Below are 16,964 nucleotides of genomic sequence, written 5' to 3'. Positions count from 1 at the left end.
AGTTGATGTGTTGGTTGCATGTTCTGAGAATTATGTTGCGGTGGGTATGGAAGAACAGATAAACCTTGCTGTGGGGGCCGAAAATATGATTATACAGAAAGGACCTACAAAAAGGAAGATCAGGCCTATTGTCGATTCAGGAGAACATTCGTCAGAAACGGTGATGTCGTTGTCGAAGGATTTCCCGTCTAGCAGTCGACCGGTTGGAGGCGAGGGTAGGCGAACCCCAGTTTCTTTCGATGGTCTTAAGGATGGGAAAGAAACTATATGTAATGCTCTTCAAGTTCCGGCAGATGTCGTCACAAACAAAGGTCAACCGGGTGTTGATGTATTGGTTGCGTCTACCGAGGAAAACGTTGTGTTGGTTATGGACGACAATCCGATAAATGTTCGCCACGTGGATACATATGTTGAAATCTTGCGGCCAGCACATGGACACCCGTTTGCTGATTATTTTGAGGTGCTTGGTCAAGATTGTGAAGAAGTGTGAGTCTTCGTGTTTGTCGCCGAAATTGTGGATATAATTTGTTCTAGACTATGATTATAGTATTTATTTATATTTATTGATGTTTTTATTCTTTTATAGAAAAAAATCCAGGAGTAGTTGGAAGCCGTGTAATGCATGTAATATTGTTTAACATTGTGTGAAAGCATTATTTCGGATAACTGAGTATTATAAACGTGTTCATATGATCTATGATGTATGGAATTTATATCGCGTTTTTTTGTTTTGTTTTCCTATTTCGAACAGAAAATTTTTCGGCATTGCCGTATCCCGACGCGACATGGCATACTGTGCCAGTTGAAGTTTGTGAGACGTTGTAAGTTTTTGATGTTCTTCTCCTTTATGTATTATATTATTTTAAATTAATATATATTATGGTTTTTTTGTAGACATGAATCCAAAAAACAGAAAAAACGCGATATTAATTGGTCTTTTTTGCCAACAAACGGAAAAAAAGTGAACAACGTAAGAGCAAAAGATCTCTGTTTTTTGCACAGTCTTCGTCTGCCAAAAATCCCGGTTTAGAAGGTACTGTTACGATTTGTTTTATAATATAAGAATTAACTATTGTATGTGATATTTGGAATGAATCTAAATGTATTTCGTTTTTTTTTTTCAAAACGTTTTTTCCATGTTTCGGCAGTGAGACCGCTCGCAACTATTGGTGAAAACCTTCCAGTTGGCCCTCTTGTGCTTGAGAGTGCTTCGTGTTGTTTGTATTGTAATGCCAAGAAATTCATGTATGAAACTTCGAGTTCCTGCTGTTGTGGCGGACAGGTTGTGGTTGCAGCTAATCAATTTCCTGATGAGTTATGCCGATTATATTTATCAGAAGAGGAAGACGCTAAACATTTCAAGCAATACAGCCGGATGTATAACAATCTCTTTGCTTATAGTTCTATACGCGGTAAAACGGAGTCGACGATATATAAGGGGATATATTTATTTAAAATGCATGGGCAAGTATATCATTCTGTTCTAGATCTTCTGCCTGATGATGGGCAGCACGAAGTTCAGAATCGAGTGAATTGTTTTCCTGAAGTACGGGAGGATATTATTCGTATATTAATGAGGATTACTGAAATGAATCCATATGCAAGATTTTTTAGACCATTGAGGGAAATAGAGACAGATGAAAACACGCAGATAATATTATCTCAAAATCCTGTTTTGGATCAACGTGTTTATAATGCACCTGTTTCTGATGAAGTTGCTGCAGTGTGGCCAAATGGCGCATCTTCAAGTCAAATTAGCACTCCACATATTATTGTGCATGGAAAGTCTGCCCAAACTCATCGGATTTGTCATTATTATGGGTGCTATGATCCATTACAATACCCGTTATTATTCCCTTTTGGTGAATGTGGATGGACTCAGAATCTTAAGAAGCGAAATGTTGGTGGGAAAAATCATACACAACAGGTTCCAGATCCTATTCATTCCTGTACAGTTCATACCGTGCAGAATTTCTTAGACGAAGAAGAATCACGTAGGTGTTTATTATTTATGCATATTAGTTCGTATTTGTTTTAAACTATTTATTATGCTGGGTAATTTAATGTGTTTTCTTTTTTATTTTTGGCACAATATAGGGACCGTTAAACATAGGACAAGAGCTGATAAGTATATCTCTCCAAGAGAATACTATGCTTACATATTACAAATGAGGCCTTCAAACATGCTCCTTAGAAGTGGAAGATGTTTTCAACAATTTGTTGTGGACATGTATGTGAAGATCGAAAATTCAAGACTCGATTATTTGCGGAACAATCAGGATATCATTAGAGCTGATCTTTATTAGGGTATTCTTGATAGTGTGACAGATGGAGAGACAGATGCTTCGAAGATTGGACATCTTGTTGTTTTACCTCCGTCGTTCATTGGATTTCCTAGAGATCTGAAACGTTGGTATCTAAATGCAATGGCATTAGTTCAAAGATATGGGAAACCGGATTTGTTTATTACTATGACATGTAATGCAAATTGGCCCGATATAAAGTGTGAATTACAACCTGGAGAGAAAGCTCAGGATAGACCAGATATAGTGGCCCGTATATTTCGTGCAAAATTGTTGGCATTAAAAAAAATTAAAAAAGAAAGAATTTTGGTGAAGTGGCAGCAATGATTTATGTTGTTGAGTTTCAAAAAAGAGGATTACCACATGCACATTTTTTAATAATACTGAAATGTGATTTCAAGATAAGAGGGCCATCTGAGTATGATAAGTTTGTTTGTGCTGAAATCCCATCATTTGATAATCCTCGTCTTCGTAAAGTTGTCTTGACTCATATGATGCATGGGCCTTGTGGGAAGCTGAATCCTAAGTGTCCTTGTATGAGAATGGATGGGAAAAAAATGGTCTGCAAAAATGGATATCCAAAATATTACAATTTAGAGAAAGCAAACAACAAAGATGGGTATCCTGTATATAGGAGAAGACCAACAGGTGAAAAAGTAAAGGTTCGAAGGACTGAGTTGAATAATCAGTGGGTAGTACCCTATAATCCATATTTATTACTTATGTTTGTTTGTCATATAAATGTTGAGGTATGTTCAACTATTAAAGCTGTGAAATATTTATATAAATATGTTTATAAAGGGCATGATTGAATATCATTTAAGATATCTGCTACAAATGAAAAAAAAAAATTGATGAAATAGAACAATTTCAATCTGGCAGGTTGGTATTGAGTGCTTTATTTACATATTTAGTTTACATTTCTTTATATTATGATATTATGATTACAAATATTACATTTGAATTTTGAGGTTTGAAATTGTAGGTGGGTATCTCCGTGTGAGGGAATATTCCGAATATTTGGTTTTGATTTATTTGAAATTTTTCCTCCTGTTATGCCATTACCACTGCATCTTCCAAACATGCAATCCATTGCTGTAAGACCATTTGAAAATCTCAGACGGGTTGTTAGAGATCATAAGCGCGCACGTATACCTTTGACGGAGTACTTTGCAGTGAATGCGACAGTTGATGGTGGTGTTAACCTTTTATACAGTGATTTTCCAGAACACTACACATGGAATTCAAATGTGAAAGAATGGAAAGAACGAAAAAATGCACTCACTGTTGTTGGTAGAATATCGTTTGTCTTGCCTGCCGAAGGTGAACGTTATTATCTTCGACTATTATTGCTCAATGTACGAAATTCAACTTCGTTTACAGACTTACGTACAGTTGACAATTATGTATGTGCTACATTTCAAGAAACTGCTAAACGGCTAGGCCTTTTGGAGGATGATGATGCTGCATCCATTTGTCTAACTGAAGCTGCAGAGATACAGTTACCGTGTGCTTTGAGATGGCTGTTTGCAACAATACTGATATTTTGCCAGCCCAATGATCCAGCTTCTTTATGGGAAAAGTATTATACGTCATTGTCGGAAGATTATAGGTACCAGTTTAAAGATTGTCCCGGAAAGGTTAAACAACTAACTGTTAGTTTATTAGAGCAACATCTTGAATCAATGGGTAAATCATTGAAAACATTTGGGCTGGATCATCTGGGCTATAATGTCAGTGACGAGTTCAGGAAAACGAGAGATATAGCAGATGCTTTGAATACACCTATTCCTGAAGAATATATAAACTCAAGATCACGGTTGAATGCAGCTCAATTGAATGCATTTGATGTCATAATGAATCACGTCAAGGAGGGAAAAGGAGGTGCTTTCTTCATTGATGGACCAGACGGCACGGGTAAGACTTTTTTTATACAATTGTTTATATGCAGAAATTCGAATGATGAATAAAATTGTACTGCCCACTGCGTCATCTAGAATAGCCGCATCAAATCTACCTTTAGGCAGAACAGCTCATTCAAGATTTAAAATACCTGTTGATCATGAGAGTTGTTTTACGTGTGATGTGCCAAAACAAGGTAGTTTAGCACAATTATTAAAAGAGACAACTTTGATTATCTGGGATGAGGCTTCGATGGCGAATAAGGCGAATTTACAGGCACTTGATTTGCTGTTGCAAGATATATGTGAAAATACGACACTTTTTGGTGGTAAACTTATCATTTTCAGTGGAGATTTTAGGCAGGTTTTACCGGTTGTACCCCAAAAGTCCTTAAAACAGGCTGTTAAATCGAGCATTGTCGCTTCATATATCTGGCCATCTTTGAAAAGATTTTAGTTAACGGAAAATCAGAGAGCTCGTGAAGATCCAACATTTTGTGCGTTTTTGTTGTCTCTTGGTAATGGTGAATTACAAACAAATGAGTGTGGATATGTAGAGATTCTTGATGGAATGGTACATCATTTGGAGATTGAAAGGGACCCCATTTTGGAGATTATAAAAGCTACTTTCCCAGAAGTTGAGAAAGGAACGATTACATCAGACATCTTTGCAGATAGAGCAATTTTAACTCTGATGAATGATGATGTGGACATGGTCAATTCAGTTTTGATTGAACAGTTTCCAGGAAATAAGGTGATTTATAAGAGTTTTGATGCAATGCTCAATGATACTTGCAATATCTATCCATCAGAGTTTGTAAATAAGCTTTGTCTAGGAGGAATGAGTCCCCATGAGCTTGTGCTTAAAAAAGACTGCACTGTGATTTTGTTACATAATATAATGCCTTCGGATGGTCTCTGTAATGGGACGAGATTGGTTTGCAAGATTTTTCGGCCCAACGTTATCGTCTGTGAAATTGATGTTGGTCAATATAAAGGGAAAATTGTTTTTTTTACATGGAGCAACTTTACGCCCTCCAACAAATAGCAGGTATCCATTCACTTTTGAAAGGAAACAGTTCCCGATTAAATTATGTTTTTCTATGACGATTAATAAGTCACAAGGACAAACACTGAATCAGGTTTCAGTCTATCTTCCTCGACCGTGTTTTTCACATGGTCAACTATATGTGGCTTTATCTCGGGCAACAAAGGCTAAAAATGTTGTTGTTTATACAATGAAACCGCCAGATGGGTATCACATCAACTCGGTTAGAAATGTAGTGTCCTTTGATATTTTGAAGTATTCAAAAGTTGTTTAACATCAAACATGCTTGTTGTTGTATAATGGCATTTTTACGGGTATTGTAATCTTTTTTCTTAAAAAAATACTATACTAATTATAACAAACGTTAATGTGTTCTAAAAAACAGTGTAATTACAAATATTGCTATAAAGTTGTATTTCTTTTCAAAATGGTCAATAAGTTATGTTCCGTTTAAAGCATTCGTTATGTTAAGATCATTCGTATTTATTTAACAAAATTAATGTTGTAGATGTTATATACTGTGATTCGGGAATTATGTAGATTTATCACATACGAATTTGTGAAAAGATATTTATTCACCGTATATATTAAACTTCTTCTTTTTTTTGTAGTTAGTGATCAACGTATTATTGCTGTAATTAACATATATTACAGTTAATTGGAAGTTTAAATTGGTGAAATGTAGATATTGTCAATGATTATAACAGACAATAGAGAGTGTAATAAATAGGTTGGGATGTTTTGTCGGTAGTTGGTTTTTTATGAATGTGTTTACTAATAGTTTAATTAGGAATTTTGATGGTTATGTTAATTGCTATTAAACTTCCATATTTAAAAGCCTTTTGTTACAAATATCACCGTCATTCGGTGATGAACATGGTTCTTGTTATATAGTGATATTATTACAATTGTTGTTATATTTTTTATCATCAGCGTCATCAAAACTAGAACAAGAGTTTATATATATTGTGAAAAATATTGAATTAAATCTTTTAATAAAGTTGTATCTTATTACAAGAGTTTATTACTGTTTTCATTTTGGAGGATATATATACTAATAGCAATTTTGTGTTTGTTTAGCATAATCTACAGTATAGATATTATGTGTTATTATTTTAAAATTTAAGAAATTGAACATAAATGGATGTAGGGACAGGTATTTGTATTCTAATAGATACTTTAATTTGTATGAATTATTCTTACAAATTGTTTATTAATTAAAATATTATTTGTATAATTAGCAAGTATTTTTTACTATAATTGATTGCATTTTGAAATTGGTGAAATTTGGATAATTTAAACGGTTATTATAACTACCATTATTTAGTGTAATTAAATAGTTGCGACGTTTTGTCGATAGTTAGACTTTAAAGAATTTAGTTTAATAATAGTTTAATGGGAAATGTGACAATTCACTTAACTATTAACCTTCTCTATATTTAAATTCAAAAGTTTATAGGTATATATTCTCTCCGTCATTCATTAATCAATTTTCTGCAAACCGAACCCTAGAAATACCGATTTTTTTTTGCCATAGTTAATTTGCATCCCAAATATCTATTAATCTCATTTGTACTTCAAAATCTGACATGACGACGTACAAGCCCGCTGATTTTTGTCTTAGGGACAGGTAATTATTTCTGATTTCATTCGGATTTATTTTCATTTTTTTAATTTCCATTGTCATACGATTGTTCTTCATTATTATGGTTAGACGTTGGAATTTGGGTAAAGCGCCTGTTGTTGGTGAAGGAGAAGAAGTTGAAAGGTGACAAGTTGTGTCCATAGGTCCTCGGCGTAGACAGCCGCTCGGAAAAATGCCACCTCTTAGTCACGCTACTACTCTTTCTAATATGGAGGAAAGAGAACCTACGACCAATGTTCCGATATCGGCTGTACCATTAGCTTCTGCTACACCATTTTCATATGTGACATTCAGGGAGTGGGAAGAGCCTACTTCGTCTGACAGCGGTGCTGTTCATGGGCCTCGCTGTCTGCCAGAAGGTGCCGAAGAATGGTACAATCCAATTGAAAATTCGGTCCTTAGAACTGCTGCTCCGTATGGATGGTGGGTTACACAGAATGCCCGATATCGTTTCGCTGAGCAAATTGAAATTTTTTATGGTATTTATGAACAAGACGGATACTAGTGTCGAATGCCGGTTATAGAAGATAGAATTCACAGACCAGCGCCTGGGTATATTGGAGTATATACTAGGTAGTTACAATCAGGGTTATGACATTCTTATGGGTTTCCCTTTTTGTAGGGTTTGACCCCAGTGAACACGTTTTTCGGCAATTGCATGCTTTAGTACCGAATAGATAGTCTTCCGAACCAAATGGTCTTGGATGGTGGCGTATTGAAGCAAAACGAGGTTATTTGATCACTTGGCCTCACGACACTTCGGATAAAGATTGGAGGGGTCAATGGATTTGGATCAGGGCTCCATCCGAAGAGGAACATTTAAACTACTTCATAGCGCCGAGATACCTGAGGATGCCTGATCCGAAAATGTCTGCTATTGGTCCTGATGAATTTTCTGCTGGAGATAATCAACTAATAAAGCTCTTCGGAAAGGTGGCTACAGGAAGAGGGGGACGAGAGAAACATACTCCAGCCACTTGGCTTCGTTGTTATCACTATATTTTCCAGGAGAGGATATTAGCTGCCGTCGGCCTCAGCCGAAAGTACCAAGGGGGTTAGATTCTCGGTTGGGGCCGAAGGCTCGTTTCTTTTTTTTTTTTTCACTGTTGATGTTATTGTTGTCTGTTTTGTTTTTTTTTTTTTTGAATCGTTCCCTTTTTTTTCAGTGTTGCATGAGTCGAATAGCGGGTTGAATTATGAACGTCTTGGAATTAACGTCAAAATAAAAGTGACCGAAAGAGACCCTGCGATCACTCCTACTTCTGAAAGAGCTCCTGCACTGCGTGCAAATTATCTTGAGATAGTCAATTCTTCTGAATATTCCAAGCATAAGCCGTGGTACTTGAAACATGATCCATTATTTCTTTTGGGTCCTAAAGAGGAAATTCTAGCCACTGCTGCTGCTACAGAAGCCGATCTTTCCGAGTCTACTCCTGACACTGAGGACAACCGAAGTTCTGAGGACGAATTGTTGGATAATTTGGTGAGTATAGGTTTGTCTTTACTTTGTTTTGCTTAAACGTTTTTCAAAGTATGAAATGTTAGTGCATATATTTTCTATAGTATGTTGTGTACATTTTAATTTCCAGTTTCTTACCACATGTTGCATGCAACTTTATTAATTGAGTAGAATATTGTTTAGAACATTGTTTCAAGTACATTTTTTGTTACTGAATGTTATGCAGCTGAAAAGTTCAATAAATACTAAATTGTGTTAGGCTTTTTGTTACGAATTAGTTGATTTGCGTAATTTTAATATATTTCCTGTTTCAGTGTAAAATTCCAGTGCTCTCTGTTTTGCATATATACGTGCAGTAATACGTGTGGAATGTAATTGTGTTTAGTACACTCTGTTTTAATATAATCCGGCTACAATATGCATTCCACAGGAATTACTACTAATTTATAAGGACTTCATTACTTATAGTGCTTCACAACATATTGTTTGTTAACTGTTAAACATATTCGTACTTAATCAGCTATAGAATTTCTGTTGCTTTTCTGTAATGAATTGCTTGGTTTGCTTATGGAATTTCAATGTATGTGTTCTGCATTTTTTGAATATATTGTTAATTTTCTAAGATACATAGTGCTTGTTTCGTTTTAAGACTTAAAGATGTTCTTAAAATGTTATATGGCAAATGTATATTGTTATTATCTGGTCGACCTATGAGGATTGAATCAAGTATGAAAGATTGGTTTCCTTTCTCTTATTAATTATTTGATTTTGGGTGATTTAAGTAGTATTGTTGTTTATGTGTTTGTAGTTTATTTCCAATAACTGGAATTGTGCTGATAACTTATTTCTGCAGCCTCTTACCCTTCTGTTGCGGAGGAAGGAAACAAGAGTAACAACCCAACCGAAAGAGCCTTTATTGGATACCTCTTCATCAGATCAAGAAATACAAGATATGGGTAGAAAAAGAAAGCCTAGGGCTGTTTTCAACCCAGCCCAGTTCCCTTTAGAATTTGTGGCTCTATCATCGAAAAGAACAAAGGCAAACGATGGTCCAGGAGAAATGTCTAAGGAGATAGGTCCTGAACCTTTGACCTCTACAAGACAAATTGACAACATTCAGCAGGAAACTCTTTCTACCTCTGCAAAACAAATTGAAAACATTCAGCAAGAAACTCTTTCTACCCCTGCAAGACAAATTGAAAATGTTGAACAGGAAACTCTTTCTGGAGCGCCTCATCTTTCTGAATTCACGGCAAACCCTTTTGCTGAAGAAAGTCAAAGACAGGCTAATGTCTTCATTACACACATTGAACATACTGATATGACAGTTGGAGGAGAAGAGTCTTCACATTTCAAGGAAATGGATGAACATATTCATGAGCCTCGACAAGTAAATGTGCCATCGGTTTCTGGTGTAGACTCTTTCAGAACTTTTCGGTCGAATGATATGGGGTATGAGTCTACCTCAATTATGGTACTTCCCGATGTTGTGCGGGAAAATTTGATGGAAAACTAGAATGCTGCTGCTGGGATTTTTGGGGATTTATCTGGCTTCTCCGAAGTGGAGAAAGCTAAATTCTGTTTAACACAAACTGTTGTTGGAGCGTGTGAAACTTTTTTGAGAGTGTCGGACCCCGTTGCAGAGAACTTCAAATTACTGTTGCAGGTACTATTTTCAGACAAATTTCGCTTTAATTGTTTTTCTGATTCTATCATTTTAACTATTTGTATTTACAAAATGTAATTTCTCTTCAATTATTTGTTTTAATTGTTTTGTACACTCTAAATGCGTAGGTTGTTCATAACCATGTCATTACTGCCAGTTTAAATGAAGAGTTGAAAAAAAGTGCTGACACGGCAGAATATCGGGTTCGTATGGCAGAGACTGCGCAAAAGTGTGCTGAAGATGCTGCTTCAGATAGCAAATTACGGATGGAAGATATGACAGAAAAGTTTCACACATTCTTGCGCGAAATGGATCATTCAATTTCTCCTTATGTTGAGCAAGGCGAGGACCTGACTCGCTCTGATGGAGCTGTGGACCTTCCATCGTTGAAAGTTCAGATTTAGGAGAAAATAGATCAGGCGATGGCTGCTAGAGACCAAATGACCAGGGATCTTGATGACCAGAATTCTCTTTTTAGGAAAGAAGCCAAAAAGAAGCAGACTGAACTTGAGGCCGACAATAAGCGTCTAAAGGACTTAGTTTCATCTACAGAGTTCAGTTTAACAGAGGTTCGAGGGAAACTTTCTCTAGAAAAGGAACAAAATCAACTGAAACAGTCTGAGTTTGAGTCTGAGATCAAACATCTGAAGAACACAATCTCTTCTAATAACCTAGAATTGATAGAGGCTAAAAATCAACTTTAAACTGAGAAAGATGGTGCTGCTACAGTTAAAGCTGATTTGGAAAATGCCAGAGAGTTGCTGAAAACCCGAATCTATACACAGGCCGAATACAATGAGGGCTACGAGAATGGTTACAAAGTTGCTCGCCGCCTTGTGATTCATCTTGAACCAGAAATTAATTAGGAATTGGCTGAGGAATGATCTATGGACCTTCACCATCCAAAAATGCAGCAGCCTCATCCTAATGAGCTTGCTTTACTTGCTCGGCTAGCGGAAAAGGAAGAATTAGAGGAAGATGAGGAGGATGACGTAGAGAGAACTGAGTCCCCGATTCAAGATGTTAAGACTGCTGCATCCTCTGTTGCTTACACTACAAAGGCTCCTAATACCAATACAGCTGATTCTGGTGCATAGGAAATCGGGCAGTCATCTGCAGAATCTTGCGGCTCTACAAGTGCTTGAATGTATAATGTTGTTTCTTCTCTTTTGTCTTTTTTCCAGCTTGCCATTTGTACAAAACACTCTGTTTAAATTACACCTGAGTTTGTACTAAATTCGGCAGCTGTGTATCTGCGTGTAGGCGGCTGCCGGTTTAGAATTCTCTTTGTTATTCTCTAATCCGGACTATATTTTTACTCTTTGCTACAATTATCCCAAGTACCAATTTTGGGTTTAGGGGTTATATTTAGATTAATTTCAATTGCTTTGTCGGCTTTACATTTGGCTTTTGTGATATTGTTTTAGTTTATGCTCCTTTGTTGTTCTGTTGTGATTTATCTGTTAACTATCAAGTACACAACTTCATTCTAAAAGTCAAAACAAGCTTTCAGTTAATCTAATAAATATATGGTCTTTGTCGAATATCAATTGTTCATAGAGTTTCGACATCTACTTTAAATTAACGCAAAACGTCAAATGATGTATCTAAAATAATAGATTTTAATAGAAATTATTATGCAACTAAATTTTCATAAATTACATATTATAATATACAAAGTAGTACGATTACTACAATAAAGAATTCAATCCGTGATACTGAACTTAATTTATGTAGTATAGTATTAGCGTATTGGCGTTATTACCTTCGGCAATGTACTGTTAAACATCGTAATGACTACGGTCAAATATAGAGCTGTTTGGTTTTGTATTGTTAACTTCAGCATAATTTACATGTTTGAATTTCGGAGAATCTTGCTCATATGCAAGACACTCGAATCCTATCAAAGAACGATTTCGACTATAGTTTTCTAGACGGTGAACTTGCCAAAGAGGCTAAGATTAGAAAGACACCTCCTCGGTATGTCGTAGCCTTGAACATTGTCGAATCAATTTATTCGATTTGGATTATTAAGCTTAATGTTATTGTATGTCGTTTATGCCATGAATGATTTCGGTCACTGAGAACTCAGTAAAGTAGATAGCATATAATGATAATAATGGAAAACTATAGCTGTTATAAATTCTCAATTGCAAAATACATTTATTAGTGATAATTGCCTTAAAATTTCCTCAATAACTAATGAATATTATGTGTATCCTTCGAATTACATACTGTATCAAATATAAACACACATAATATAAATAAAACAAAGCAAGCAAATAAATTTTAAAATTTTAAAATAACACATATTCATTTATCGACTACAATATAATTTCAACGAATCCTTCAAAACACCAACTTGATTTTTTTTAATACAAAATAACAGTATAAAATTTTCCATAGATGAATAAATAAAACAGAAATTCAAGTGCAGAAAATTTGAGAAATATTTGTTTAGCGATGTTGTTTCAGTAACTTCAATAATATTAGGAACCTTGATAAGCCGAAATAAGTCTTACTACTTTAGATTCATTATTGCATATTTTAATCACGCCTCTTTCTTGAATGATACGACGATTTTAAATATTTTACCTATTAAGATTAACATGAGATAGTTAAAAATGGATGACTTTATAGGTAATTTTTGTACAATCATTGTTGCTAAGTATATGTATACAACCTGTTTAGTCGATTTAGATTATGCCATTGTTAATATTAAATAATCGAGATTCCACCAACCTATCATATGACTCTGGAAATATTTGAAGGACTTCCGTATCAGCGTTATTACCTTTGGTAATGTAGTGTTAAACATCGGAATGACTGCGGTCGGATATAGAGGTCTTTGCTCCTGTATTGTTAAATTCGGCACACTTTACAAATTTGTATTTCGGCAGGTTTTGCTTATATGCAAGACACCCGAAATCTGTCAAAAAACGATTTCGGCTAAAGGTTTCTACACTATTAACTTTGCGAAGAGGCTACGCTTGGAGAAACACTACCTCGGTATGTCGTAGCTTTGAACATTACCGAACAAGGTTGTTCGATTTGGATTATTAAGCTCAGCGTTATTGAATATCGCTTATTCCATGAATGATTTCGGCCAATGAAAACTCAGTAAAGTAGATAGTATATAATTGCATTAATGGAGAACTAGAGTTGTTATAAATTTTCAATTGCGTAATACGTTTATCAGTGATAATTGCCTTACAATTCCATCAATAACTAATGAATATTATGTGTATCCTTCAAATTCCATACTATATCAAATATAAACACAAATACCATAAATAGAACAAAGCAAGCAAAGAAATTTTTAAACTTTTAAAAAAGACATAATCAATTACCGACCACAATATAACTTCAGTGAATCATTCAAAACACCAATTTGATTTTTTATTATACAAAACAACATTGGAAAAATTTACACAGACCAACATATGAAATAGAAATTGAAGTGCATAAAATTTAAGAAACATTTGTTTCACGATACTGTTTAAATAACTTCGATAATATTAGGAACCACGATAAGCCGAAATAAGTCTTAGTACTTTAGATCGTAGGTAATTTTTGTAAAACAATTGTTGCTATTAAATTGTAGTATATATATAAAGCCTGTTTAGTCGATTTAGATTATGCCGTTGTTAACATTAAATAGTTGATATTTTACATATGCCTCTGAATGTGTTATAAGGACTTCCGAACCGGCGATATTACCTTCGGCAATGTAGCGTTAAATATCAGAATGACCATGGTCGGATATAGAACTCTTTGCTTCTGTATTGTTAACTTCGGCCTAATTTGCAAATTTGTAATATGGGGAGTTTTGCTCGTATGTAAGACACTCAAACCCTATCAAAAAACGGTTTTGGCTAGAGGTTTCTACATGTTGGACTTTGTGAGTAAGCTAAGATTGGAAAAACAACACCTCGGCACATCATAACCTTGAACATTGCCGAACCGATTTGATCGATTTCGATTATTAAGTTTAAAGTTATTTTATGTTGCCTATGCCATAAATGATTTCGGCCAATGAGAACTCAGTAAAGTAGATAGCATATAATGATAATAATAGAGAACTAGAGTTATTATAAATTTTCAATTGCAAAATATATTTATCAGTGATAATTGCCTTAAAATTTCATTAATAACTAATGAATATTATGTATAACTTTCAAATTACATACTGTATCAAATATAAACACAAATAACATAAATAGAACAAAGCAAACAAAGGAATTTTAAAACTTTAAAGAAACACATATTCATTTATCGACCACAATATAACTTCAGTAAATCCTTCTAAACAGCAATTGAATTTTTTATTATACAAAATAACATTAGAAAAGTAAACATATATTACCATATAAAACAGAAATTTAAATCCAGAAAATTTGAGAAGCCACAAAATAACTTCAGCAAATCCTTCTAAACAACAATTGAATTTTTTATTATACAAAATAACATTAGAAAAGTATACATAGATTACCATATGAAAAAGAAATTTAAATCCTGAAAATTTGAGAAACATTTGTTTCACGATACTGTTCCAATAACTTCACTAATATTACGAACCTCGATAAGCCGAAATAAGTCTTAGCACTTTAGATTCATTATTGCGTATTTTAATCATTCCTCTTTTTTTTATACGTATCGGAGTCGAAACTTGAACCATGTTTCTCTGCATTGCAATTATCATAATTAGAATCGGAACCAGTATAAGTATCATCATTATCATCATCATCATTGCCGTTATAAGTCTTACCAGCATCGTCATCATCGTTGACGGCATCATCGCTATCACCATTATTATCAGCAGTGTTGACATCAGTTTCCATTTTGTGCTTCTGCTCTCAAGACTGAAGCTCTGAATCAGAAACTTTGTCGCTGTTATCTGATTCAATAACAATTACTTTTGGATGACTGATAATAACACTACCATCACATTTTCTCTTACTTCTTGGTTCTCCCTTTTTCCACTTATGCTTCACATTAGAAGTATTTTGAAGCAGAAGTTCCAGATGACTATTCATCTACTTTGTCATATCAGTATAATACAATAAGAAACTTGAGACTTTCTCTTTATTAGAGTTGCTTGTAATTGGTTTCCATGAAGGAGGATTAAAAATTTCCCCAGAAGTTGCAGTACTATCAGTACTCGCCATATTGAAATTGTTTTTTTGTTAGGGTTAAAGGAATCAGTTGAATAGAAAAGGTAAAGTGCAAATGAAGATGAAGGATATATAAAAAGTGATTACAGAATAGTGTATTAAAAAAGAAACTGTAGATATATACAATAACCAACCAAATACAAACTTAAAAATTATTTCATATTTTTTTTGGTTATCAAAAAGTCATGTCTTTTGAAATATACAATCACTTATTTTTCACTTATAAGGAACGTCTTACTATTAATATACAAAATACAGACATTTAATAAATATTAAACTAAAGAGAAGAAGAATATATTTTTTATTAATATTCATATTATATTGCGTATTTAATTATGCATATTAATATAATTATGTTATGAACACATAAATGTATTTGACCATTGTTACTTGCTTTACCACCCTTTCTTGACTTAGATTAGATTAAATTATATATTATATTACTAAACAAAAATATACATATTATAATAATATAGATTTAATAACTATATCGATTACAATATCGGTGATTGTTGTTTTTCTGCAATGTGATTTAATTAGTAATATAACTTACATATCATTTTATAGTCTAATTCAATAGATGAAAGATGAAATGGACAGGTAATGATGCACCCATTAGTAACATCTTTTAAATTGTACATGTAATTATATTTATTTACACATGATTTGTTTTAAAAAAACAATTTACAAAAGAAACTTAAATACTAACAAACATGATGGTTCAAGAGCACAACATGATGGTTCAAGAGCACTAAAAAAAATATTGGCTAAGTTAATGAGATTTGACAACTCAACAAAGTTGTATAACAATGACAAGTGTTGATATGCATGTAAACGATAAAGGAGGTTGCGTGGACCAGATTTAATATGATCTGTATTTCGTCAATGATTCACTTATATAACAACTCTAATTCGTTTTAAAATATATTACAAAATCTAATCCATTTTTATTTATACCCTTTTTTTTTTAATTTTTTTAACCATTTTCAGTTACTTAGAAATACATCGCTTACTATATATCTTAAATTAATTAAATTTTCGATAAATCTAAACTTATTATTATATATAAATTTGTCCAACCAATAATGATAACTATTTATATACACAAATACGTGTATTTAAATTTTATTTACGTATAATAATAAACACGTATAATAATAAACAACCCTATAAAGGATAATTACAAACAACGGTTATTGTAAATAGACATGATAACACAACTCAGTAATGTTCAATATATATCAATGGTTATTGTAAATAGACATGACAACATAATTTAGTAATGTTTAATATATATAACAAAATTATTTATATCTTAACTATATTTATTTATCAAATATAAATACAATATTACATAAATTAATTATATATATGTTGGGCTTTTTTCATAGGTTCAATACTAAAAAGTCTTTCAACCATAGTCGAAAAAAAACCCTAACATAGAATGTCCTATCACCACCATAAGGATAATTTATTAAGAATGTTTTTTTTTCCAAGAATAAGTGTCTTTCCAAATGGAAGTTGTTATTTTTACAAAATATCTTCTTTTAAACATATATCATGACCATTATATATTCCTGTCTAATAATTTGACATACTAAAAAATAATTATCAGAAAAAAATAAATGTATTAAAAAACTAAATATTTACATATACGTACCACTTATCCACTACCTCTATGTATATATATATATATGAAGAAATATACTCCAATATCAACTACACTCTTCATTCTGTAGAAACCTACTTCATTTAAGTTGCCCTAAAA

The sequence above is a fragment of the Chenopodium quinoa genome, unplaced genomic scaffold, assembly GCF_001683475.1.
Source record: "Chenopodium quinoa cultivar QQ74 unplaced genomic scaffold, ASM168347v1, whole genome shotgun sequence".
NCBI lineage: Eukaryota > Viridiplantae > Streptophyta > Magnoliopsida > Caryophyllales > Amaranthaceae > Chenopodium > Chenopodium quinoa.
Note: the sequence above shows the minus strand (reverse complement) of the source record.